The following is a 25890-nucleotide window of genomic DNA, read 5'->3' on the forward strand; positions in this document are numbered from 1 at the left end:
AATAAACGGGTTCCCACAGCTGCGAAGCGTCAGAGTTGGGACTGCCAACACCCATTGCCCATGTCCGTGCTCTTAAAAGTCATTGAGCGCCTACTCTGTGCACACTGTGCCTGACTGCTGGGCCCCAGGCGCCTGCTCTGAGAACCGCCAGAGCCTGCCACGTGGACCCCCTCCCCCCGGCAGCCGTCACATCTGCAGCTCTCGCGGTGACACTTCATCAGTGATGTGGGATGGGGACATCACTCTTTCAAGTCTGTGTGCACACAGCACGCCTTATCTCCCCAGCTGGACCAGCACACCCGGCCAGTGGGACGTGCCTGCGGTTTCTCCCATGTCTCCTTCTGTCCCTAGCAGGCACTCTGGCATGCGTGTAGCAATCCTTCTTGAAGGAATGTGTAAAATGTGGAGTAGATGGTGACGCTGACCACCAGGGCCGAATTTCAGTTAGGCCCTGGTGCCTTTATAGGTGACCACAGTGCTTGGTGCTGAGTACTTCATGAAACTCCTCGTTGCATCCTCCCAATGGGCCCTTTGGGACTGGAGGACGCCCAGAGAGGCCAAATGACTTGCTCAGTGTCACTCCGTGGTGCCTGGACCGGGGGTTGAAGGCTGGCTGCGCTGACGTCATCACAGGAGCTGGGGGGCCAGTGGGCTTGTCCATTTATCCTGAGGATCTAGGGCAGTGCTATCCCGTGGAAGCATCATGTGAAACGCATCTGTAATTTTAAGTTTCCTGGTAGCCACGTTAAGAAAGTAAAAAGAAACAGGTAAAGTTGATTTTAATAATATATTTTCTTAGCCCAGTATATCCAAAATATGTGATCAGTAGAAAAATTATTAGTGAGAACTTGTACCTGATTTTCATTGTTCTCCGTTTTGGAAATTTCATGTGGATTTTGCACGTTGGGCAGCTGTCCACTGGCGCTCGCTGCGTTTGAGCGCTCGAACGCCATGTGTGGCTCGTGGCACTGCACTGACAGCGTCTCCAAGGCGAGCTGTGACACCTTCCAAAACCTCGCTGAGCAAAGCCCTCTGGAACCTGGCCTCTTGGAGCTGGGTTTCACTTCCCTGGCTCATGTCCCTTGCAGCCCTGGGGACCTGAGGCAGCACCAGTGTCTGGACCCAGTGTCAGTGGTCGTGTAGTCATTTGTATGCCCAGTGGGGTCAAATCTGGCATCAGGCTTGGCGAGGGGGCTTCCTCTGGACCAAAGCAAGTGCGGACAGAGGGCACAGCCTCCAACTCACATCCTCCAGGGAGGTCCACCTGGCTTGACTTAGAAAATGAGATCAGGCCTGGTGGGCGGTGGCCTTCACAGGCACCCGTGAGGCTGTCACACTGGGTCTCTGCATCTGGAAGGTCACATTAATTATGTGTCCTCTGTCTGCTGGGCTCACTCCACCCGGGACACAGCAGTTTTCCAGCAGCCTAGGAGCCTGGCTGGCTGGCAGGGGGCGGCTGGAGCTTGGGTTTCTTTGGGAAGGGCTTCTTCTCCCTGAGTCAGGGCTTCTGTTATAGGCAGGAAGCTGCTGATGTCAGCGGACAGCACGTACCACCGAGGTGTCTGCGGGATGCCGCCTGGAGCAGCCCCGGGAGGGGCCGGCCTCCACCGTCTGCTTATCATTTCAGTGGATGCTGTTTGCTGGCAGCTGAGGGTAATTACAGGGCTGCGTCCTTGAGGACGGGTCTGCGCATGTGTCTCTCGCAGGGCTGGTGGCCCGGCTGGGGCAGCCGAGCGAGCGGTGCCGTCAGCTGCTCACTGAGATGTGAACTGCTGGGACTCCCAGCAGGGCCTCCGTTTGCCGCACCCCGACGCCTGGGATGAAAATGCCAAATCTGTTTGAAATGGAGACATCTCCCCCCTCTCAGGGCCTGCGAGATGATGCCATCTGTGGGCGGTCCTGGCAGCATTGACCTCCCCTCTCCAGCCACAAACTCTGCCCCCAGGATGTCCTGTCCCCTGCAGTCCCATTCTTGTCCTTGTCGCTCTTGCTTTGTTCTTGCTCCTTAGAGCCTTTTCGTTTCTCCCCTCCTCTCTCCGCCCTCCACTCACTAGCTCCAGCCTCCTCCAATCTTTCCCATCCTCCTTCTTTTCTGGACTCTTCTAGGCTGCTCCTGCATGCCTCCTTCGAGTGCTTTTATTTTGTTGCTGGGATGGCCCCAGCACTGGGTTGAATAGTGTCCCCCCCCCAATTCATGTCTATCTGGAACCTCAGAATGGGACCTTGTTCCAGAATAAGGTCTTTGCAGATGTAATCAAGTTAAGATGAGGTCGTCAGGATGGGTCCTAACCCATTAGGACTGGAGTTCCTATAAGAAGGGGGAAATTTGCGTGCAGAGACACAGACAGCCAGTCAAGGACTCCCAGGATCCCCGGCAACCACGAAAGCCAGAAGAGGCAGGAAGGAGCCTCCACTGGACCCTCGGAGGGAGCCTGGCCCTGCTCACACCATGATTTTGGACTTCAGGCCCCAAAACTGTGAGAGAAGCAATTTCTGTTGTTACAGACACCCGCTTGCGGTCTTTGTTCCAGCAGCCCCGGGATACCCAGGCCCCTTCCCAGGCTGGACCCCAGACCGACAGGAGGATCCTCCCAGCCCACTCCGCTCTGGGGGCCCCTCCATGCCTCTGCAGGCTGTCCCTGAAACCCCGCTCTGTCTCACACGCATTTTCGGGGATAATGGTCTTCAGAATTCCAAAGGATTTCCTTGAGCCGGCCAGACGCGGATCTCAGCCAAGCCGCAGCCCCACCCTCGACAAGTGTTGCAATCCATGCTCAACCCTTGACAGTGTTTTCGGGAGATCAACCAGGCAGTAGAGGGTGGGGTGGACAAGAACACGCAGACGAGAGCAGTATTGCAACAGTGCAGACGGAAGCCATCACCGCCTGAATCGGGTGCAGTGCGGTTAGAGGGAGCAGGTCCCGGGAGCCACACGGGCAGAATGGGGTAACTCCAGCAGAGCAGGGAGGGCACGTGGCCTTGCGCAGGTGCAGTTGGAGTGATCCGGGCAGCCGGCAGTGGTTAGTGGGGAGGGCTGTGTGGCAGGATGGTTAACAACCATCTGGGGTGGAGTCCTGACTCTGCCCTGAGCACAGATGGGGTCCTGGACCCCAGGCTCCTCGTCTGTGAAATGGACGTGATGTGGCCCACCTCTCAGGGCCCTGGGAGAGTGAGAATCAGGAGGATGGTAAACGCTCAGGCTCCCTATTGTTGTCCTTGCTATTGTTAGAATTCTGGAACATGTTGCAGCTACAGACTAGGTCGATCTGTAAAAAAGCAGAGGAAAGAGGAGCAAAGGCCAGCGGCAGCTCTCGAGGGGGTGTCTGAGGAAGGGCAGCCGATATGGAGATGGACGCGGGTCAGCAGAACCAAATGCCACAGCGAAAGACGGGTGTAAGGAGAAGGAAGAGATCAGGGGGACCCAGGAGGAGAATGGAGGAGCGCCTGGGACGGAGCAGGGGAACGCGGACAGAGCGTTTTAGCAGCCTCAGCCAGCACAGGGAGATACGGAAGGATGCGGGTGGACACACGTATGCACACACGCACACACACGCACGCGCGCTCAAGCAGCAGGCTTGACCACTGACCGTGGCAGGCTGTCAGCATAGAGAAGGTGACCCAAGGGCTGTGGCCGGAGGGGCCAGCAGGGGTCAAGCAAAGGTGTGTGTATTTCACGATGGGAGAGAGGGCGGGGGGTGGGAGTTGGAACAGAGATGCAGGAGGAAACAAGGTGCTGGGAGCTCGAATGGGGGTCCACCTTGGGAAGGAGAAGGGTGGCCAGTCCGGAGACTAGAGGGCAGGAGAGAGGCTGAGACGAGATACTCGGGAGCAGCAGGAGGAGAGGGTGCCTGGGGCAGGTGCTCGCTCTGGCTGCAGTCTTTAAAGAAAAGCTGCGGACAAGGGCATCTGCAGGGTGTTTGGGGAGACGGGGGCTGCACCAGGGTCACCAGGAGATTAGAGGGAATGGCTGGGAGCAGGGGAGCTGGGCCGAATTGGAATCCACGCAATCTACACTGTCCTGGCAAAGCCCTGCGACCTGCAAACCGAGTGGGTGAGGCGGGGCTCCAGACAGGAGCTGGACTGGCCCACATCCAAGGGGCTCAGAGCCTGGGTGTCATTGGGACGGACTGGAAGTGGCCCCGCTCCCACTCGCCTGTTTGGGTCCCAGGCCGCTGACGGAGACATGGGAGCTGAGCTCTGAGGGGAGTGCAGGTCAGCACTGTCTGTACGTGTGTGTGTTTGCACACACGCACCATCTGTGTGTGTGTGTTTGCGCACACCCACTGTCTATGTGTGTGTGAATTTGCACAAAAAGCTGCTGAAGGGACCGTCACCCCCTTGTCATCACCTCTGGGTGTTGGTGTCTGTTGATTTTTATTTTCCTTCTTTTCTCTTTTGTACTTTTAAATGTAGTGTACAACTGCCACGCCCTGTTTTTTCCAAAGACGATAAAGCAGTTAAAACTCCTCCTGCACAGTGCCCACGGTGGGGACCGAGCTGGCAGGTGGAGCCTTTCTGCTCGTGCTGGTTGTCACACACATTATTTGAGGGACCGCTCCTTTGAGCCTCCCAGGTCCTCAGGTGCAAGTGAATGCAAAGGGGTGGGCAGTCGGCATCACCCTGAATGCAACGCCCCCAGGCCTTGCCAGCTGAAAATGCCGCCCCCTGAGAGACAGGTGTCCCAGCCGGGAACCCCACATCCTCCCTGCCATACCCGCTCACCTGGCTGGCTCTTCTCTTGCCGGGTGGCCTCTGGACCTCACTCCTTGGTCATCCATGGACTTTGTCCCTTCTCTCTCGTCAGCGTCAGCAGCACCTCCCAGTCAAAGGGCATTCGGTTCGCCGGCTAACACACTCTGGCGGGCAGTCTTCTCCTGTGACCCCGGGACCCTCTCTAGCTCACTGCCCTGATTCCTCTGCTTCCTCCGGTTTCTGATTCAATCCGTCTGGAGTGGTGTTTGAGTGTTGGGATTTGCTAAGAGCTCCTCAGGTGACCCTCACTTGCAGCCAGGGTGGAGACCCACCAAGCTCACAGTCTTCCAGAAATTTCACCCATCCTCAATGCCTTCATCAGAGATGTGCTGGTAAATGTTTAATGATCAGCTCTGGGGGATGAAGACAAAAAGCCCTGCGTTACACTGTTTGCCAATTGCCGCGTTGTAAATATTCCCACCATGGCCTTTGAAACGACCAACGTGAAATTTACCAGCTGGCAAAATTCCTGAAAATTTCACCTAAGGGGAGGTATCTCCCTGCAGCCCAGCTTTACTCTGAGCTGGCTCACCCATCCCCCTGGAGCCCGGTTAGGCGATGGATGGAAATCAGCTTTGATATTTATTGCCTAAGGAGGGATAAAGGCACTTGCACTGAGTGACTGGGGGGCTGGCGTGGGGTCCCCCCACTTTAGTTTTATGAAGCACTTTAATTATCTCATTTAATCCTCTTTATAGCCATAGACAGAGCAAGTAACGTTATCTCCACTTTACCTAGCAGGAAATTAAGACTCAAGTCTAAAGTAATGTGGCCAAAACCGTATAGGGAACGGACTATAGAGTTGGCTTGGGGGCTCAGGTGCTCCGAGCACCAGCCCAGGGGCACCCTCACCTCTAGAGGATGTTTCCTGGACTGATGGATGGTTGATCCTGTCACTCAGCCCTGCCCTGACCCATGCCTCCATTTCCGACCCTCTGTGCAGTCTGTGCAGGCTGGCCCTCGGCAGCCATTCCGCCACCTTCCTCTGTCACGGCCTGATTCCGCTCAGCTTCAGCCAATCAGATTCATTCTTGGGGACCTGGAAGCGGGAAGGACATGGAGGCCACACTTCTGCTCTTTTCTCTCCTCACGCTCGGGGTGGACATGCTGGGCAGCATTCCGGGAGCCGGTCGCCGGCTAGGGGTGTTGAGAGGCAGGAGGAGGACTGTCTATTTCTCGGCGGGTGCGGATGCAGCAGGTACTGCGGGTCTCAGGGCTCGCTGAGTCTTGGATTGCTCCAGGTGTTCTGAAGCCAGTGGCTCTGGAGATGTCTTCTTGGTCTCCCGCCTTCTTGAAGTGGGGGGCCAGTTTGGTGGCGTCCTGGGAGTCACTTGGAAGCCCAGGTACAGCCTGCTTCTCCAGCCCCTCCAAGGATTTTGTAAGCACCAAATTTCATTTTCTGCCAAAGGTAGCCAGAGTGGCTTCCGTTCTCTCCACCTGAACCCTGACGGACACACCTTCTAAACTGGGTCCTGCGACCTAAGACAATTCCTGTGTCCTGTGACCTCCATTCGAGCTGAGACCTCCAGCTCCACGGGCTATGTCCATATTCTTTCATCCAGTGGGATATGATGATATGTATAAAAAAATGCAGACTCGGAGCTGGGACCAAGAGTCTTTTCAATAGCCCCACTTACCCGGCAGACACTTCTGGCACAGTCAGTGACCCGCCCCCACAGAGAACTCGGGGTGAGCAGAGCTGCCCCGCGCTGAGGGACCGCGGAAGCCAAGAAGGATGGCGCGAAGCCGTGCCCTAACGGTCACCCGCTCCGCTCGTTGGAGACAGAGCTCGCTCACTCTGAGCCTCCCTACTCGAACGTTACACACGAGCTTAACCAGGGAGGTCAAGGACGGTTGGGAGGAAAATACAGAAATGAGAATGGCTGTTCGGGGCAGGTATGAAGACGGCAGTGAGGAGTGACAGTTGACAGTGAGGGAGGAAACTGAAAACTAACCAAAGGAAGTGCCCGGCTGCAAAAGCACAGCTCGGGGTGAGGGAGGATCGGGGGGCGGGGGGGGGGCTGGGGCTGGAGCGCTGTGTGACCCCCCAACCCCCTACCGCCCCCAGGTCATCAGCTCCCGGGCTCTTCCTGATGCCCAGCTGATGTCCGCAGCTCAGCCTCCTCGAGGACAGGATGAAGGCTGTGGGATGCTTGCAGTGGGGAAGCACGGTGCATTTTATAAGATGCGAAAGATGTACTAGGCGGCGAGGATGGTGCATGAATTTCTTTCTTTCTTGTATTCACTCACCCTTAACGATGCAATAGCGTTTTTAAAAGATTCTCCACGTAAGTGGTTGCTTTAAAATACATTTTTTTATCAAGTAATACGTGTTTACTGAAAAATTTTAAAAAGTGAAAGCAAGAAGTAAGAATTGTCTCTAAACTCGTGATCCAGAGATGGTCCTTGTCACCCTGCTGGAGACTCCCTCCCAGCCTGCTCTGGGTCTGTGCAGCTCCCCTGTCTCGGTGTCAGGCTCGGTCAGCACCTGTATCTGGGTTGCTATCTCTCTCCATGCGAATACACATTAAAATTTAAAAACAAGTAATGATGACAGTGTATTTATAGATCTATATCCTGTTTTTCACTTAACTTTCTTATCTTGCCTCCTCCCATCAGGGCATTTTAAAAAACAAAACGCCAAACACCCTGTTACTGGATATCCTGCAGTTGAGATTGTCAGATTTTGCAAATGAAAACACAGAACACGGACAGTTAGATTTGAATTTCAGATAAACAATGACCGTCCCATGCAAATCTGGGACACGCTTATACTAAAAAATGATTCGTTATGTATCTGACATTCAAATCTAACCGTGCCCTGTATTTTGTCTGGCAGCCATACCTTCTGGGTGCTGAGCGGCTCGGATGCTGGAGGCTCAGGGATGCTGGAGGGACCCATTCTGCTTAGCCCTGGAGGGACTGGTTCTGCTCACACCACTCCTGGTACTGAGCGCTTCTTCTCCGTGGCCACGAACCTCTCCAACCTGCCAGGTACCAGGCCAGGGGTTTTATGGACATCGTTCGTTCAACCCTTACAAGAGCTGTGAAGCTCATTTTGCAGAAGAGGAAGTAGTTGCCCACGGCAGTAATTGGGCTAAGTAATTGCCCAGCATTCTCAGCCCGGAAGAGGATTGGGGTCCAGGTCTGCCCAACTGGGGTCTGCCTTGCTTGAGCTAAAGAGAACTGGGGGGGGGGGCTGGCCCCGTGGCCGAGTGGTTAAGTTCGTGCGCTCCGCTGCAGGCGGCCCAGTGTTTCGTTAGTTCGAATCCTGGGCGTGGACATGGCACTGCTCATCAGACCACGCTGAGGCAGCGTCCCACATGCCACAGCTAGAAGAACCCACAACGAAGAATACACAACTATGTACCGGGGGGGTTTTGGGGAGAAAAAGGAAAAAATGAAATCTTAAAAAAAAAAAAAAAAAGAGAACTGGGGGAAGCTAAGCCAGGCGGCCAGTGAGTGGGGCCCAAGAGGCCTGGGCCAGGCTTTTGGGTACTGGTGGCATCCTCCCAGGGGAGCCCCCTGCCCTGGATGGCAGGCTTGGGCCTCCAAGCCATGCAGAGGCTTCTGGCAACAGCCTGGAACCCAGGGCAGCTGGACAGAAAGCCTCTGACTGCCCTCAGGGCTCAGGGCTTCTGAATTGCTGGCAGCAATTTCTTCTGAGCCCTCAAGGGCTTATTTAAATGGAGTTAAAGTGCCCGGGTCTCTGGTGGGAGAGGTTAAGTAGCAGGGACAGGATTAAGTGCTGACTTGGGGGAGGGGCGGGGCCTTTGCAGGGCTCTGGACTTGGTCTCTATCAGCATCCCCCACCCTGTGCAGTCCCTCACTCTGCTTCCCCCACCAGGCAGACCCCCGTGTTCACCCCTCTCTCCAGCCCTCCCCAAGGTTCCTAAACGCGGATGTATGTGAGGATTACCCGCAGAGAGGCGGGTACAGCGTGGGCTGGGAAGGCCTAGGATTCTGCATTCGAACAACCCCAGGGGGATTCCAGGCAGACCAGCAGCCTCCTTAAGCGCTCATCCCAGAGATCCCCCCGCGTGGACCAGCTCTGGAGTGGAGGTGGAAAGAAGAAGGGGGGGTTACCTCTACACCTCCACCCCCCGGCCCATCCTCCTCCTTCCTCCCTCCTTTAGGGAGATGCCCACCCCTTTCTGGGATTGGAAGTCTGGGGGGGACACCTCCCCAGGGAGCCCCGGGCTGGAGGCAGTGTCTGGAGGCAGCATCTCTTCATCCGCCCACTGAGACCACTGAAGCGGCAGGTGGAGGGGTCTCGTGCTCTGCCAGCCACCCTCCCGCCCCGCACCTGCCCTCAGGCACGTGTGCTCTGACCGCTGGGAGTCTCAGCTTGGAGGGCAGGGCAGGGGGACCTTCAACAGGTTGGAAAACAAGTAGCCAAACAGCCCAGCTCGGACTGAAGGTCCGCCTGGAGTTGGGGACGCAGGGGACTGGTCCTTGGGGTCTGGGACCACTTGTCTCAGAGGAGCTGCCGCAGCCTGAGGCTTTGACTCCAGGGCCCTGAGGCGGGCCTGCGTGTCCCCTGCAGGGAGAGCCGGAGTGCTTGGCAGGAGCACCTTGGCTGCTCGACTGGGAAATGCGTTCTGGAGGGTGGGCAGGGGAGGCCGATGCAGCCAACACTGCAGCCACCTGGTCTGGGAGGGTGGTGGCTATGACCGGGTGCAGGTGGAGAGGGTGCAGGGGCGGGTACCTCTGCAGGATTTACTGACGCGAAGTGGAGAGAAACCCGGGATGACAGCGTCATGCTCCAGGCGTGCGCAGCGGGGAAGTGTGAGCGCAGGACCAGTGTGGCTGTCTTGGGCGCCATGAGGAAGTACCCGCCACTTGGGGCAGAGGACGGGCCGACGTTGCCACAGGAGGGATTTGGGTGGGATCAGGGGAAGGCCGTGTATCCCATGGTTCTAGAAGTCGGGGCCCGGGTGCACAGGGTGTCTTCTTGCCAAGTCTCTTCTGACTGCTGGGGTCTTGAGTGTGTCAGTGAGAAGCTCCCCTTTGCCCCACGTAAACTGAGTGAAGACTGAGACACAAGGCTCTGAGAGGCGGGAGCAAGGCGGCAGCGGGTCAGAGGCACGCGGGCTGAGAAGATGCCTCGGCTTGCTGCTGACTTCCCACTGCGTCAACAGCTGAGCCCTGGGGTACGGGCACCCCTTGCTCGGGTTAATGCTCTGCTGTCGCTGTCTTGGAATTTTTAAGAATCTTTGAACAAGGGCCCCCCCGCACTTTCTTTTTGTACTGGGACCCACAAATCACTCACGCAGCAGCTCCTGCTCTGGGAGCTGCCCCTGTTTCCGGGCCTGGAGCACGGAGGCTCCCGTGTACTCTGTGCAGCTGGTGATTCCACTGGGGGACGGGGAGGCTGAGGCAGGCATGTTCCTCTCCTTTCTCCAGACTCACCAGTTAGACTGCTCACCGGGGTGGAGGCAGACCCTGGGCTAGGAGCACTACCCCAGGGAAGGCCGTCCAGTGGAGAGTGGGGCAGGAGCACCCCTGACACCACTGTGCCTTCATGAAGGCCACCAGGAGAAGGCACAGAGAGCCCTGAGGGATCGGGAGGCGGGGCGCAGGGGGAGGAAGCAGAAGCTGAGGCCTGTCACCGCCCTTTGGGCTTCGAGCCCTTTCCTTTAGGACTGTGGGGTCCCTGTCACCACCCTATTTAACAGAAAGGAAATCAGACGCTCAGAGGTCTGAAGTTTCAGACCCCAGACGCAGGCGCCAGGCTGGCTGTCTTGGGAGCCTGGCGTTCTGGTTCAGGTAGAAACACGAGGATCCTGCTCCTTGAGGGTCCTTGTTGGGTCAGCCTGGGATGGGGTCTGAGGTCTATATTTTTAAAAACTCCCCGGGACTTCCTACGACCTTTGCCCAAGGTCACAGCTGGAAAACAGCAACGTCAGAGTTTGGACCCAGGGCTGTTGGTTCCAGCTCCACATATGCAGCTGCCCTGAAGCAGGGCTCGGATGACCCGGGGGAGGGACTTCGGGGGGGCGGGGACACTCATTACCAAGTCTCAGTTTTTCCCCTTAATTCTCACCACGCCCCCGCGAGGTAGGTGTCCTGCTCCCGTTTCACAGACAGACAGGTGGAGGCCTTGAGACGTCGGCGGCGTGGCCGGTGCTGCAGTGGTGCTGGGGACTGGAGGGAGCTTTCTGCCTGGGCTGCGAATCACCAGGAGCTTTAAAATAATGCCTTGCTGGGGCTCCGCCAGACTAGTTGCATCGGAATCTGTGCTTTTCACACAAAATTGCTGGGGGTTCTGCTGCACAGGCAGGGCCATGAACCGTGATTCGGAGGAACTAGAGAGACGGATTCCCCACCTGCTGGGGAGGGGAGGCCGGGGACAATCTCAGTGGCCCCAGGTGACCTGCCAGGCTGGGCCTCTCCTGGCTCCTAGTGGCCGCAGGCCTGCAATTTCCGCACGACCTCTCTTCTTCGGTTTGCTGCGAGATACCTGGGAAAAGCTGGAGGACCTCTGCCCTGGAGCAATTTGGGGCCCGGGGTGGAGCTGATGCAGTCTCCTCTCTCTCAGGACACACACGCCGGTCCCATCCATGTCCTGGCTGTGGTGACCTTCACCAAGCGCCCCCAAGCCCTGGATGCTGTGCTGTAGGGGGACACAGAGTCTGGAAGACCCCGAGCATTGAGGCCCACTTGTAACTAAAATCCCGAATCCCGCTCGGCAGTGCTGCGGCACCTGCTGCAACGACCTCCCCGTGTGGGGGTGGCAGGCCCTGGTCTGTGACCTGTGACCTGTGACCTAGGGGAGTTCTCAGCCTCACTGGGCCACAGAGCCACCATCCACCATCTTGTCCTAAACCACGTACTTTGGGAACTCAGCGCTTCTGCAGGCACCGCCCCAGGGACTTCCTCCTGCCAGGCCCCTGCTGGCCCCCTGGGGTTTGGGGGCCTCCAGTGCCCCTCCACGCTGCCAGCCAGGCACACAGGGACTTTTGATCTCTCTGTGAGTTTTCTCCGAGCTGGGCGGCCCGGAGCAGCTGGGTGCGTGCTGGGGAGGGCACAGGAGGGACACTGCACAGGCTTCAGCCAGGCCCCACTTCTGTCCACCCCTCGACTTTACCAGTAGCCCAGGGCGCCCCCCACAGACCCCAGAGTCATGGCCTCTGGGGAGAGAGGTTGTCAGCTTTGAGCTTGACCCTCGGCAGAAGTCTCATAGGACAACTGCTCAGGCCAGGACGTGGCCGCAGGAAACGCCTGGCTTGTGACCCAGTGAACTCAGACGCTGCGGTCCCCAACACACAGTCCTTCCGCGCGCATGAAGTGTGTGTCCCCAACGGGACCTCCCTCATGGGGGCCGCCAGCCTGGCCCGCAGAGACCTCAGGCTCACGCAGGCGAGGTCTGCCCCGCTCGCCAGCTCAGCGGGTCTGTTTCAAAGCTTGGGAGGTTCGGCTCTGTGACCCTGGGAACCTCAGCCTGCCTGGCCTCCTCGCTCTGGCCTGGATGCATCCCCTTCGTCCCCCGATGGCAAGTTACAAGAGCGGGGGGGTGGGGGGGGGGGTGGGGGGTGGGAGGGCTCTTGGCCTCGGGCCACCCTGGCTTCCGAGTACCTCCCCCTAGGCTGGATCTAGTCCCTGTGGGCTGGGAGTCAGAGCAGACCTGGCCTCCATCAGCTTCCTGCTCCCTCGGAGAAGCTGCTCACCCTCCTGAGCTCTGGTTTTCTCCAGCCGCGTGGTGGAAAGGATGCTCCAGGGCAGGGACTAAGGGATGAGATGCCCGAGAGTGTGCGGAAGCTCACAGCACAGTCCCGGCACAGGTAGGCGCTCAACCGGCACTTAATGAACATTTGCGGACTCTGCCAGTGTCTGTATCAGATAAACGCGTGATTACTAAGTGCGACCCAGGCTGTGACAGGACTGTGGGGCCCCACTGGGTGAGTCGGCTGGTCAGGAAGGGCCTCTGAAGACGTGGAACGTGCGCTGATGCCTGAGGGACGGAGGCCAGCTTGTCCTGTGTGCCAAGGCCGGGATGAGGGCCGCGTGCCTGGCCAGCGTGGAGAGGAGGGAGCGTGTGGGGTGGGACCTGGAGGCCGAGGTACGGAATTGCATTTTGTTCTAAAGGCCACAGACACCACTGGGAGTCTGCAGGAGGATGCTCCCTGCGCCCTGCGGGGTAAAAAGCCCCTCTCCTGCTGGGGTGGGCAGAATGGGATGGAGCCTGGGAGGGGAGGCACGAGGCTGGGCAGGGCTCCAGGACACAGTGGTCACACAAGGACGGGGCGGGTGGACAGAGGCCAGCTTTAGCAATGGCTCTGATGAAGGGGCAGAAGAGGCGGAAGCTCCAGAGCCTGGCTGAGCATCTGGGCGGATGGAGCCACTTTGCTGGGATGGAAGCCCCTGAGGGGCAGGCTGAGTGGGGGGCCCCACAGGGTGTGCGATGCACTGAGGCTCCGCAGGGCACCACGGGAAGCTGACGCGGCTCAGAAGCCAGAGATGGACATGAGCTCTTTCCTGTTCTTTAAGTCCTGGCTCCTCTTGATTCCTGCCCAAGGTCGGGGAGCCCAAAGGAGCCCACTCAGCACCCACACACCTGCAGCCCCTAAGTATACCCTCAGAGTCACCCTCAATCAGCGGGAGCCTGCGATGAACAAATGCTTCTCCCTTTCGTGCTCCGGAGGCGCCCAGGGCCAGGCACCAGTAGCACATAGCGACAGCCACTCCACAAGACATCCTCACGCTGCTTCACCCCCTTCCCTGCCTCCCGCTCTCTCCTCTTTACTCCTCTCCCTGGGGTCGCTTTTCCAAACAAACCACCTGCAAATCAAGCCCGTCCTGTCTCAGGCTTTGCTTTTGGGATAGCCCAGGAGAAGCCGTAACCTTGAATTTTGTGCTGTGCTTTGGTCACTGAGGGCTGGAGGCAGCTGGGAGCGGACGGAGGGCAATGCGGTTGAGGAATCCCGATCCGGGATGGGGGCAGAGGTGTTGGGGCAGGCAGACAGAGGGCCGAACTGGAGCTCAGTGCAGTCCAGGGGAATTTTGTTTGGTTTCATTTATTTTTTGTTTATTCATCTTTGGAATTGACCTCTTCATGTTAAGATCCTTGTAGATTCACACGGTATTGTAAGAAGTAACACACAGAGATCCCGTGTGCCCTCTGCCCAGGGTCCCCCAGTGGTAACATCTTGTAAAACTACAGCACAGCATCGCAACCAGAATCTCGACACTGATGCAAAGCGCCCGTCTACGGACACGTCCCCAGTTTGGCTTGTCCGCACATGCGTGTGTGTATTTAGTCTGTATAATTCTATTGCCTGTGTAGGGTCCTCCAGCACCACAGCCCAGATACTGACCTGTTCCATCACCTCAACAATCTCTTTTGTTCTCCTTTTGTAACCACACCCACCTCCCTCCCTCCTCTGCCTCCAACCCCCCGACCGCCACCCAGACCCACTAACTGCTCTCCGTTTCTAGAATTTCGTCATTTCAAGAATGTTGTATAAATAGGATCACACACCGCGTGACATTTTGGGATTGGCTTTTTTCACTCAAAACAATTCCCGGCAGATTAATCCAAGTTGTTGTGTGTGTCAACGATCCCTTTTATTGCTGAGTAGTATTCCATGGTGTGGATGTGCCATTTAACCTTTCACCCATTGAAGGTCACCTGGGTGTTTCCGATTTTTGGCTATTAGAAGAAGGCTGCTACGCACATTTGGGAGCAGACTCTTGTGAGAACGCAAGCCTGCCTCTCCCTGGGATAAATGCTGGAGAACGCAACTGCTGAGTCATGTGCTAATTGCATGTTTAGTCTCGTCAGAAACGGCCGAACTGTTTGACAGAGGGGCTGTGCCACTTCTCCTCCCTGCTGGCGCTGTGGGAGGGATCCGGGTTCTCTGCATCCGCGCCAGAATTTGGTGTGGTCACTATTTTTCATTTCGGCCCTTCTGATAGGTGTGTAGTGATATCTCATCATGGTTTTAATTCGCATCTGCCTGTCGGCTCCTGATGCGGGCCGTCCTTTCCCATGTTTCTTTGCATTTGTATGTCCTCCTCAGGGAAAGGTCATTGTTGAATTTGAAGCAAGTTTCTTGTAAACAGCATATCCTTGGGTCATTTTAAAAACTGGACTCTGCCAATCTCTTCCTTTTAATTGGTGTATTTAAATAATTTACATTTAAGGTATATTATCAGCATGTTAAGACTTAAATCTGTTATTTTATTATTGTTTGTCTATTTGCTTCCTCTGTTTGTCTTCTCTTGCCTTTCTGTGGATTACTTGAACATTAGGATTCCATCCTGATTTATTTATAGTGGTTTTGGGTGTATCTATTTGAATCAATTTCCAAGCGGTTGCCAGTCTACCAGTGTCAACATTTTACCACTTGGGGTGAAATGTGGGCCCTCCCTCCCATTTAGGTCCCTTTTAAAACTTTTTAGATGGGCTGGCAGGTCTGAGAACACAGGAGTTAAAGGACAAGCGACTCCTGGCAGTAACAGTGCCCACATCTGACGGCACATCCTGGCCCCCAGGAGCAGCAAGGCGGCTGTGGCCGGAGGAGATTGGAGCCTCCCAGACCCTCCCTGCTTGGCTCTGCCGGCACCGGGAGCTGCCTTGCTCCCACCCGCCAAGCTGAGGCCAGCGCTCGCCAGCCCCAGAGCCTTCTGCAATTAAAGTCTTAAGTGTGGAGTCTCATGAGCAGGAGGGAAAAAAGCAATTTCCCGTTCAACATGTCAAAAACTGCTCACCCAAAACACCCCAAAGACACATCAGCAGGGAAGAAATCCGCACCAAGACAGCTGAGGGGACGCTCGGGGAGGCGGCAGGCCCGGCTCCACTCACTTACCTGGGGGTGCGGCCACCCTGCTTGCAGGGGGCAGGGAGGTGGAAGTGAGGGGTGGCAGCCGGGGGTGCTGGGCTGTGCGGCACAGGGGCCCCAGGGCCCTGTGGATGTTCGGAGGTGGAGAAGGCTGTCGCAGCAGGCCGGGTGGCCCATGGAACCCTTTCCAAGGTCTGGGGGCTGCCCTGTCCACCCACAGCCCATTCCCCTGCCCTCTGCTTTCCCGTGGTTCCTCTCCTCACCCCATCCAGGCCCTGGGACTCCTCCCGGAATGTGTTCTGGAACATACCCTTCTCCCCATGGTGCGTGTGTAATGCATGTGTGTGCATGCATGAGTGTCTGTGTATATATGTGTGCACACTCATGCATGCGTACGAGGCACTGTATGCGTGTTGTGCATGTGTGCATGCATGTATGTAGGTGTCTGATACACGTGTATGCATGTGTATTAATGCCTGTGTATGTGTGATCCCTGTGTATGTTTGTGTTTGCAGGTATATATGCATGTGATGTGGTGTGTGTGTATATGTGTATGTTTATCATGTTTGATTTCCTCAATATGCAAAAAGCTCATGCAATTTGAAAAGAAACAGATAATTCCTCAGAAAAATAGACAAAGGATATATATAAACAGGTAATTTATAGAAAAGGAGATTCAAATGGTTGATTGAATTTTTTTTTTTTTTTTGAGCAAGATCAGCCCTGAGCTTACATCTGCCAATCCTCCTCTTTTTGCTGAGGAAGACTGGCCCTGAGCTAACATCCAGGCCCATCTTCCTCTACTTTATATGTGGGATTTTTGCCACAGCATGGATTGACGAGCCGTGCCATGTCAGTACCTGGGATCCTAACCGGCGAACCCTAGGCCACCAAAGCGGAATGTGCGCACTTAACAGCTGCCCACCCAGCCAGCCCCTGGTCAGTTGAATTTAAAACACTTGTAGGGCCGGCTGGGTGGTGCTGGGTTAGGTTTGCATATTCCGCTTCAGTGGCCCCGGGTTCCCCAGTTAGGATCCCACGTGGGGACAAGGCAGCACTGGGCAAGCCATGCTGTGGCAGGTGTCCCACATATAAAGTAGAGGAAGATGGGCATGGATGTTTGCTCAGGGCCTGTCTTCCTCAATAAAAAGAAGAGGATTGGTGGCAGATGTTAGCTCGGGGCTAATTTTCCTCAAAAAAATTTTTTTTAATTAAAAAATTAATTTTTAAAAAACCACATGTAAATCCCAATGAAGCGTAACATATAAGAATATGGATACAATGGCCACATTGTTTCTAGTGGGCAAAATGAAACAATGTTTCATCTCACTAATAGGAAAATTCAAATTAAGACAATGAAACGATACATTGTTCACTCTTCAGGCTGCTAAAGTTTAATACAAACACTAAGCTCCATTGAGGCAAAAACACAGGGAAATACATGCCTTTGGAAATGTGAATTGCAACAACTTTCTGGGAAAGTAATCTTGCAATCTCTACTAAGAAGAAAAAATACACATACCATTTGACCCAATGATTCCACTGTGGGCACGTCTTCTATAGAAACAACAACAGTATATGCAAATAGATATGAAAGAACGCTTTTTCAGCATTGTTTATGGTGGGCAAAACCAAAGCAAAAAAGCACCCAAAAAACTGAAAGCGACAAAATGTACATCTTTAGGACAAAGATGATATAAACTGTAGTATGTTCACACCGTAGCATATGATGCAGCATTGAAAAGGAATGAGTTAAACCCACGTCAAATGAGAGGGAAAGAGATGTCCATCAAATGTTTGGTAAAGAGGAAAAACCCCCAACAAAGAGAAATTGTATGGCACGATCCCCATTAAAAAACACAATCAAGCAACAATAATCCCCACCACATCCATGTGTTGTGGTATAAATGTGAGACATTTCTGGTAAAATCCCAAACTGGCTGCTGACACTGGACACCTTGGAGAAGGGCGGATGGAGGGAAGGTACGTCTTCTTCATGGATATTTGCGGTGTTTCATTTGTTAAAACGAACATCTGTTACTTTTTAAAAACACCTTTATTGATGTATGATTGGTGTACAAAAGCTCACATATTTAAAGGGCATAATTTGGTCAACTTTGACACACGCATATATCCGTAATGCTATCACCACAATCAAGATAGTGAACACATTCATCACCCCCAGATTCTCCTCTCCCTGACTCCTCACTCTCCAGTCCTTCCCCAGGAACCCCACATCTGCTTTCTGTCACCACAGATGCGTTTGCATTTTGTAGAGTTTTGTATAAATTGAATCGTGTGGGATGTACTCCTCTTTGTCTGGCTTCTTCCACTCCGCCTAATTTTGCGGTTCGTTCATGCTGGTGTGTGTGTGAATGCTGCATCTCTCCTTATTGCAGAGCAGCATTCCACCGCGTGGAAATAGCACAATTTGTTCATCTGCTCGCCTGTGGAGGGGTTGTTGCCAGCGCTTGGTTATTACAAATAAAGCTGCTAAGAGCATTCGTGTGCACATTTTTCTATGGACTTATGCTTTCATTTAAATACCTAGGAATGGAACGGCTTGATCCCACAGTGCGTGTATCTTTAACTTTTATAGACGCCATTAAACTTTTCCAAAGCGATTGTGCCATTTTGCATTCTCTCCGTCAGTGTATGAGAATTCCAGCTCCTCCACAGCCTCACCAAACATTCAGTATCATCAGACTTTTTATTTTGGTTCATTCTAGTAGGTGTGTAGTGGAATCTGATTGTGGCTTTAGTTTGCTTCTCTCTGATGACTAATGATGTTCTGCATCTCTTCACGTGCTTGTTTGCCATCCATCCATCTTCTTTAATGAAGTGTCTGTTCAAATCTTAGGCAGGCATTTTTTTTGGGGGGGGGAGGGAGTTAATTTGTTTTCTTATTATTGAGTTTTGAGAGTTCTTTTTATATTCTTCATGCACATCCTTCATTGGATATATGATTTACAAAGATTTTTCTCCTAGTTTGCGTCTTCCAATTCTCTTAGTGTCTTTCAAAGAGCAGAAGTTTTACATTTTTTCCTTTTAAAATTATAATAGCTTTATTAAGATATATTTCACACACCACTCAATTCATCCATTTAAATATACAACTTAAAGATTTTATATTCAGAGATGTCCAAACATCACCACAGTCAATTTTAGAACATTTGGAACATTTTTATTACCCCACAAAGAAACCTCACGCCCATTAGCAGTCGCCCCCATTCCCAGCTCTGGGCAACCACTAATAAAAGTTTTTAACTTTGATGTCTCCAATTTATCAAGTTTTTCTTTTATGGCTCACACTTCTGGTATTGTATCTAAGACATCTTTGCCTAACTCAAGGTCACAAAATGTTTTTCCATATTTCTTTCTAGAAGTTGTATAGTTTCAGGTTTTACATTTGGGTCAATGATCCATTTTGAGTTAATTTTTGTATATGGTGGGTGGTTTGAATCGAAGTTCTCTTTTTGCATATGGATAGCCAAATGTTCCGTTTGTTAAAAGTCTATTCTCTCTCCACTAAATAGCTTTTGTGCCTTTGTGAAAAATCAGTTGTTTACGTATGTGCAAGTCTATTTCTGTTCCATCAATCTATCGGTCCCTCTTCACGCGAATACGATGTTACCTGAATTATTGCAGCTTTACGCTAAGTCTTGATGTTGGGTAATGTTAGCCCCCCAACTTAGTGCTTTTTTTTCAAAGTTGTTTCAGCTATTTTAGGTCCTTTTGTAGTTCCAAATGAATTTTAGAATCAGCTTCTCAATTTCTACCGAAAAGAGCCTGCTTGGATCTTGATTGGGGTTGCATCGACTCCATATATATTTTGGGGGGAACTGACATCTTAACAATATTGAGCCTTCCAAGCCGTGAACAGAGTGTCTCTCTCCATTTGTTCAGATCTATAATTTTCTCTCAGCAATGACTTGTAGTTTTTAGCTTACATCCTCGGACATCTTTTGTCAGATTTATCCATAAGTGTTTCGTATTTTTGGTGCTGTTGTAAACGATATTTAAATTTTTAAAATTTCTGATTGTTGCTATTATATAGAACACAATCAATTTGTGTATACTGATGTTTATCCTGCAACCTTGCAGAACTCACTTATAAGTTCTAGCAGTTTTTCTGTAGATTCCATTAAATTTTCTACATTGATGATTAATGCTGTCTTCAAATAAAGGCAGTTTTGTTTTTTCCTTTCCCATCTGGGTGCTTTTTTTCCCTTTGCCTGATATCACTGGCTAGACCCTGGAGGACGATGTTAACAGGAGTGAGGGGAGCAGACGTCCTGTCTTGTTCCTGATCTCGGGGGGAGCTCCCAGTCTCCCACACTGAGCACGATATGACCTGTGCTGTGGATTTTTCACAGACGGCCTTTATCAGACCGAGGGTGTCCCCTTATTTTCCTAGTTTGCTGAGTTTTTTGGTCAAGAATGGATGCTGGATTTTGTCAAATGCTTTTTTCTGCCTCTATTTTGAGATAATCATACGGTTTTTCTTTTCAGTTTGTTAAGATGGTGAACTGCACTGCTGGCTTTCCAAATGTTGAACCAACCTTCATTCCTGGGATAAACCCCCCTTGGTCATGATGGATTATCTTTTTAATATATCATTGAGTCTGCTTTGCTAAGATTTTGCTGAGAGTTTTTGCACTTATGTTCCTGAGGGGTGTTGGTCTGTGGTTTTCTTGCGATGTCTTTGCATCAAAGTAATTTCAAGTCCTGTAGAATGAGTTGGCAAGTATTCTCTCTGCCTCAGTTTTCTGAAGAAGCTTGTGTGCAGTTGGTATTATTTCTCCCTTCGATATTTGGTAGATTCACCAGTGAAGCCATCGGGGCCTGGGGCTTTTTTGTGGGGTGGTTTCCCCAGGCTGTTTTAATGAGTCCAGGCAGATTTTTCCTTGAAGGGGAAATGCATAAGACCAAATGAGCTTATTTGTTTCTTTTTAAAAATAAACTTTAAAATCAAAGTAATACACACATAGATTTTTTTTTAATGGTGCAGAAGGCTCATAGTGACAGGCAATAACTTCCTTCTCTCCCCTTTCCTCTTCTGAGCCCATTTTCTGGGGGCAACAGCTGAGCTCGTCCTGGCTGTTTCCTCCACATCTTCAGATGGCACACTTACTCAATCACCCGTTTGACAAATACTTACTGAGGGCCTGCTGTGTGCTGGACACCGTTCTAGGCCCTTGTGGAACTCCATGAACAAGACAGAGAGAGATCCTTGCCCTCCAGGAGCTGACAGAGGGGCTAACTTCATCCCGGAGCGAACATAAGTCCAGCAGGGGCAGACAGACGAGATACAAGATACATCCTGAGCACGCACACTGAACAATATCTGAAGACGCAATAAGAGCTTTGGAAAAAGCACAGCAGGGTAAGGGGGGTCAGCAGTGCCAGGGAGCAGGGGTGCAGGAGGGAGTGTCCCAGGCAGAGGAAACAGCCAGTGCAAAGGCCACGGGGCGGGAGTGTGCATGGTGTGTTCAAGGATCAGCAAGGAGGGGGGCGGGCTGGCAGGGGCTGGGAGGGAGTCAGAGATGAGGTCCAAGAGAGGATGCGGAGAGCCCAGCACTTAGGCCTTGCAGGACTCGTAAGGACATCAGCCTCTTTTTTCCCCTTGAGTAAAGAAAGAACTATTGCTGGGCTCTGAGCACAGCAGTGGGATGAACTGACGGGTTTTCAGGGGAGCACTCTGGCTTCTCTGTTGAGGATCGGCTCTGGGACAGGCAAGGACCGAGGCAGGAAGACTGGTTGGAGACAGGTATTCTAGGCAAGAGATGATGGCGGCCTCGGGCAACAGAGGGGAGGCAGAAGTGGCCTGTTCCAGGTCAATATGGAAGGCAAAGGCAACAGGATTTGTCGATAGATTGGAGGTGGGGAGTGGAAGAAAGAGGCAGTCGCAAATGCTCCAAGTTTCATTTGCCTGAGCAACTGGGAGGACAGCCTTGCCAAAGTGAAGATGGAGAAGCCTTGGGTGGAGCAGGCATGGGGAAGAGGGGTGTTCAGTTTTGGGTGTGTTGAACTTGGGTTGCTTCCTTGTCGGCCTATGGAGATGTCAACGTTACGGTTGGACGTGATTGACTGGAGCTGGGAGAGTGGTTTGGTATAAACTTAGAGGTATCGACGTAGGAGTTAATGCACAAGGATGCTGTTTAAAGCCGTGGACTGGATGAAATCACCGCTTACGTCTTATCTCTTAATCCTTGTTGAGATGCTATCCGTTGGCTGCCTGCCGTGATGGTTGAGGATTAGACCCAGTTCCACCCCACCCCTTCCAATATAGGTGGACCAGGGCTTTGAGCTCTCCTGTTGCTTATCCCTGTGGCTTCTTTCCAGCCCATTAATGGAGCCACAGAGGACACTGTCCCAGCATGTCTCGACTCCCCTTTGGGAAGACGAGGACATTAGAGTTCCTGCCCTGCCCCTCCAGGGTCCCCTCCTCACCCCACCCCTGCAGCTCTGCTTCCTGGGCATTGCCAAGGCAGTCTGCTGTGTAACAATTATCGCCTATGTTTCCTTTATAGGTTGGTACTAAACGTTGAAGATCAGAAACGACTATATTATTATGACTGTATATAAAAATTCAGCGCACAGCTGAGTAGGCTGCAACGATTACGGCTTTGCTGGTTTTCCTTGGGCCTCTGACCCTCCGCCCTTCGGTTGGCACTGCCAGCCTCTCGCACATCCTGGGTTCTTCCAGCTTGTCAGTAACAGTCTCCGAAACGTCTGTTATGGGAAACAGCCCTTCTGGAGCTCTCTGCCCGGCTCCAGCCCCGAGGGGTGCTGGTGGGCGCTGCTGCTCAGCCAGTGTCCTGGGACTGATTTCCCTTCGTGCCTCCCCCCGAGTGGGCCTGAGGATGCCCCCCCATCACTACCTCTACTAGTACTACCAACACCACCGGTACTACGACTTTTTCTAAATTGAGTTGAAACTCACATAACGTAAATGAACCACTTTTGTTGTTGTTTTTTAAGATTGGCCCTGAGCTAACATCTGTTGCCAATCTTCCTCTTTTCTCCTTTTTTTTCTTCCCCAAAGCCCCAGTACATAGGTGCGTCTCCCAGTTGTAGATCGCTCCGGTTACTCTCTGTGGGACACCGCCAGTGTGGTTTGATGAGTGTTGCTAGGTCTGCGCCCAGGATTTGAACCTGCGAACCACGGGACGCTGAAGCGGAGCGCACGAACTTCACCACTTGGCCCCCACATTAACTGTTTTTTAAAAAATGTACACTCTCCCTTCAGAAGTTTCATACAATCTTTTAAGCTGTTGGAAATTGAATCTTTTTTTTTTAAAGATTGGCACCTGAGCTAACAACTGTTGCCAATATTCTTCTTTTTTTTTTTTTCCTGCTTTTTCTCCCCCAATCCTCCCAGTACACAGTTGTATATTTTTAGTTGTGGGTCCTTCTAGTTGTGTCATGTGGGACATCGCCTCAGTGTGGCCTTGTGAGTGGTGCCATGTCCGCGCCCAGGATCTGAGCCAGCAAAACCCTGGGCCGCTGAAGCGGAGCGCACGAACGTAAGCACTCAGCCCTGGGGCCGGCCCCCACGTTAGCTGTTTGAAAGTGCGCCGTTCAGTGGCATCCAGTGCAGTCACAATGTTGTGCGACCACCACCTCTATCTAGTTCCAGGACTTTTCTTCACCCCAGAAGGAATCTCTGAACCCCCTAACTAGTCGCTTCCCATTCCCCTCCTGCCTCAGCCCCTGGCAGCTGATCTACCTTCTGTCTCTACGGATTTGCCTGTTCTGGACATTTCGTGTCAACGGATCACATGCTGTGTGGTCTTTTCCTCTGGTCTCTTTCCCTGAGCACTATGTTCTGAATGTTTCATCGTGCTGGAACAGGTGTCAGAACTGCGTTCCTTCTGGAGGCTGAATGCTATTTCGCCACACGGATGGGCCATATTTCCCTGATCCATCATCCATCGATAGACTTGGGTTCTTTCCACCTGTTGGCGATTGTGAATAATGCTGCTGTGCACACGTGTGGACACGTGTTCGTTTGAGTCCCTGTATTCAGCTCTTTGGGGCACACACTTGGAGTGGACTTGCTGGGTCCTGAGACCGTTCTCCGTGTGGCTGTTGGAGGAAGCCCCGGCACTTCCTGGCATTCCCCGCTGGGCCGGGGCACATCCTGAGTAGCTTCCTGAAGGGGGTCACCCGTGGGAGGTGAGCTTTCCGCGGCCTCACCTGTCTCCCAGCCCCTTGCAGTCTGCCGGGAGCCGCTCTCCCCAAACAAGAGAAGAGCCTTTCTCTAAGAAAGCCGGTGCCCTGGCCAGCGGGGCCGGGACACGGAGCCCAGCCGTGTAGGGGCGTTTCTGGGGCCCCTGCACTGGTTGAGATTGCATTCGACCATGACTGACAGGAAATGGAACTGTGCAGGTTAGTCAAGGGCCCTGTGCACCGCGACCCGACTTTGTTTTTACAACTGGCCGAGCACTGGTCCCTGTGATGGGCGAGGAAAGGGGCTCCTGGAGGCACAGTGCCTGCTCCCCGCTCAGAGAGGGTCATGTCAGAGCCTGGAGCAGACTCGTGTCTGTGCCCCGAAGCCCTTGCTCTGCGCCCACGCTGGGCGCACCCGTGCTCGGGGTCAGGAGGCCTGGGTGGGGGGCATGTCGGCCCCTGGCATCAGCTTTCATCTGTGCGCAACCTTTCTCTGCTCTCAGTTGGCCGAGGATCGGGTCTGACATAAAAGTGGACAGACGGACGTGGCTGGTAACCAGGCCTCCTCTGGTTCCAGGAGCAGCTGCACGGGCTGTGGGTGTGAGGATCCCACCCCCCTCTCCCTGCCCAAGAGGGACGTGACCCGGGGGCCGGCTGTGCCCCCTGCAGGGGGAATGTGGCGGGAGGTGGCGCTAGAAGGCCAGGCTGGCAATCTTTCTGCTCACTGGCTTCACAACCTTGGGCACTCGTTACTGGTCCCTACCCGACATCTCCCCTTCCTCCTCTCTAGCTGAGCTCTGAGTTGTTCAGGGGAGCGGCACGCCTGGTTGAAAACATTCATCACACTAGACTCTTTTGCTGGCTGAGATGTGAACAGGGATTTCTAGAAAAGGTTTTGCTTTCCTGCGATGGTGCTATTCCTTCCCCCTGCCCACTTCTTTTTTTTTGCTGCTGCTGAAAGCATGGACTTGAGTCCTGGAGCTGCAGCAGCTGTCTTGAAGCCATTAGGACGTGCCGAGGGCGGCCGAGGAGCCCGGGCTCCGGGTGGCATCAGGGAACTGCTGGATCAGCCGCGCCTGCCCTGCACCTCCTGCGGCCTGGGAGAGCTAAGCTCCTTCCTGGTGTCAGCTGTTACCGACCAGGGTTTCCGTGGCTTGTAGCTGAAGGCGTTTCCACCAGTACATTTCAAGGCTGTTTCTTCATCTTGAAAATGCTGCCGACAGTCCTTTGACCTGGAGTTCGCGTGCTGCCGGGATCGCTTGTGCCTTTATTGCTAGCGTGTTGATTGGCAGTTTGCCCTCCGTCAGACCTTCCATCTGGGGACACTCAGGACAGGGTTGTTCCCTGCTTCCCAGGAGCTCGTGGTGGCTCAGCCACGTGGACAGCCGCGACAACCGTGAAGACACGAAGCACCAGGCGGGGGGAACTGTGCAGGGGCCCCCAGGGAGTGTGAGTGGGGAGCCCTGCTCTGGTGGCCACATTCTCACCCACAGGACAGGGCCCAAAGGTCACCTCAGCTCTGGAGATCTCAGAATGGGGGATGGCATGTTCCAGAAGCATTCACCACCAGGACAGCTAGAAACTTCCCCGGGGCTCTCAGCCAGCCCTGTGGGGCTCCTCTGGCCTGCCAGCCTCTCGGAGGGCCCTGCTCAAAGATGAGGGGCTAAGACCCTAAATTCCACCTTCTCTCCAGCAGATGCTGCCTGGCTCCCCCAAGCCTTGAGGCTGCTGGTCCCTCTGCATCTCCGCTTCTCTGTCCATAAGTGAGCAGACTGGACCAGATGGTAGAAGTTTCTTGTAGCCCCAGCGTGCTTTCTATAACTCCAGAGAAGTTGCACCCTCATGGGCTCCTTTCTCAGGGCAGACAAGGGACAGAAACAGAGAGAGTGTGTGCTTTTCTCCAGATCACACAGCAGATCAGTACCAACAATGCTATGATGTTCAGAAGTGCACAGTTGTACGTACACAATTTCTCGATGTGCCAGTATATCTAGGAAAAATTCCTGGAACTGGAATTGCCAAACCCAGCTTTTTAACTTGGTTATATGCTGAAAAAATGCTCTCCCAAGAAGCTGTACTAATGCATGTTAGGAGAAACTCATTTACCCACCAACACAGTGTGTAGTCAAAGTTTGTGATCTTTGCCAAATAAATGAATGAAAAATTGTATTTCGGGATA

General features: G+C 53.3%; 2 long non-coding RNA genes across 3 annotated transcripts in view; one reads left to right on the top strand and one right to left on the bottom strand.

The window, feature by feature from the left end:
- LOC106845481 (uncharacterized) lies at window positions 1-7737 on the bottom strand. Its single transcript, XR_011493965.1, has 4 exons — window positions 7598-7737; window positions 4723-5105; window positions 855-1814; window positions 1-733 (listed from the first exon to the last, which is right to left on the bottom strand). It is a non-coding gene; the product is annotated as an uncharacterized lncRNA (long non-coding RNA).
- LOC123276283 (uncharacterized) overlaps window positions 7616-25890 on the top strand; it is a 26036-nt gene continuing 7761 nt past the window's right edge. Inside the window, exons 1-3 of one of the 2 annotated variants that reach the window (XR_011493966.1) lie at window positions 7622-7746; window positions 20731-20922; window positions 22070-25879. This is a non-coding gene — a long non-coding RNA (uncharacterized lncRNA). Of the gene's footprint in view, window positions 7747-20730; window positions 20923-22069; window positions 25880-25890 lie in introns of those variants that run through there. The other variant, XR_006512637.2, reaches the window with a different exon arrangement.

The sequence above is a fragment of the Equus asinus genome, chromosome 13 (genome assembly GCF_041296235.1).
Source record: "Equus asinus isolate D_3611 breed Donkey chromosome 13, EquAss-T2T_v2, whole genome shotgun sequence".
In the NCBI taxonomy this organism is placed as follows: domain Eukaryota; kingdom Metazoa; phylum Chordata; class Mammalia; order Perissodactyla; family Equidae; genus Equus; species Equus asinus.